Source organism: Salvelinus sp. IW2-2015, linkage group LG8 (assembly GCF_002910315.2).
Source record: "Salvelinus sp. IW2-2015 linkage group LG8, ASM291031v2, whole genome shotgun sequence".
NCBI classification, from domain to species: domain Eukaryota; kingdom Metazoa; phylum Chordata; class Actinopteri; order Salmoniformes; family Salmonidae; genus Salvelinus; species Salvelinus sp. IW2-2015.
The window spans coordinates 11,035,452-11,037,162 of NC_036848.1; the positions used below are offsets into that span (position 1 = coordinate 11,035,452).

At 42.9% G+C, this 1,711-nt stretch overlaps 1 pseudogene; it reads right to left on the reverse strand.

Moving 5' to 3' along the window:
* Positions 1–23: 23 nt before the first annotated feature.
* Positions 24–1,703, reverse strand: LOC111967140 (protocadherin alpha-7-like; annotated as a pseudogene).
* Positions 1,704–1,711: the final 8 nt, after the last annotated feature.

Here is a 1,711-nt window from a genome sequence, read left to right on the forward strand (position 1 = left end):
TGTCTTTTACCAGTATGACCAGTTTATCTAGCCTCGTCGGTCTCTTGATTGACCGAAAGTGTCCTTATCGGTCCTGTATAGCGGTCCAAAGCAAAGAGACTGTGGTCAGTAACTTCCTGCAGTGAAAATAATAACCAGCCGTTATTCCTATATCAGGTCATAGGCTCTCACTTTAGCTCACCCAATGGGCCTGGCGTTCACATTGCGGGAATCTCCTCCACACTTCAGTGGAACCGTTAGCGTGACTGGATACAAGATCACGGAGCGTTGTCGTTCTGATCCAGAAGAACACGTTTATTGTGACGTTGCTGCTTAGTGAACGGAGTTCCAGAGTCTTGCTACAACTTGGAATGGGAATGTTTTTAAAGTTTCAAAAGTCAAAGCTTTTTAGCGCCAAAATGTTTCCATTTTTCTGAATTTATGTGAGGAAAGATGCCCATTTATTAATCGTCACACCGTTCTCTTCAGGAATATGATATGAAATAAGGCGTTTTCATTTATGTCACGATCAGATGCACTCACGGGAAAATACTGAGGCGCCTGGGAGGGTTATTCTCAGTGACATAGAAAGTATAGGGGCTCAGTGAAAACTCTGGACTGTTATCATTCACATCTGATACTACAACACTAATAGTCTTTACAGATGACAGAGACGGCTGGCCTGCGTCTTTAGCAACGATTGTTAGATCATATTCAGACTGTTTTTCCCTATCCAGTGGTGACTTGGTGASTACCGAATACATGTTATCCTGTGAAGACGGCGTTAGAGTGAACGGGACGCCATCGCTTATAGAACAGAGAAGTTTCCCATTGAGACCAGAGTCCTCATCACTGACACTGATTAGTGCTACAGTGGTACCGGGTCTAGAATCCTCGGGGATTGCGTTAGAAAAGGACGTCACCTCTATCTCGGGTGCATTATCATTCAGGTCAACGATCTTTACTGTTACGCTTTTGTCTGCTGTCAGGGGTGCAGATCCCTTATCCGATGCCTGTATATCAATCTCATAGCTGTCCTCTATTTCAAAATCGATCCATTCTTTGACAATTATCTCACCTGAAATAGCATCTACTTCAAAAAGKTCACGTAACTTACTGTTCACATTACTACCAAAAGAATAAATGATTTCACCGTTTGAACCCTCGTCCAAATCCGTAGCGTTGACTTGTATGACTGTTGTGCCAATAGGAGAATTTTCATTTAGCGTCACAGAGTATGACTCTTTAGTGAAAACAGGCATATTATCATTAACATCTAAAACGTCCACTAATATTTCTATAGTACCAGACTTGGGAGGTTTGTCTCCATCAATGGCTGTGAGCAGTAATTTATGCCTTTTCAAAGCTTCTCTATCTAGTGGTTTCTGGAGATTTAGAATAGGGATTTTACCATCCTTTCCACGGTCTTTAACTTCTAAACGGAAATGATCGTTGTGGCTGAGTTTATATTGTTGAACAGAATATATTCCACCGTCTGGGTCCCGGGCAGGTTGTAGCTGAAATCGCGCCCCTGGTAACACAGACTCTGATATTTCAAACCGTTTCTCTTTCTCGGGAAAGCTGGGAGAATGGTCATTAACATCTAACACCTCCACTGAGACATAATGGATCTCCACCGGGTTCTCTAGAACGGTTTTCATGTTGATCAAACACACGCTGCTCCGTTCACACACCTCCTCTCGGTCTATTTTTCGGTTCACAGACAAGATGC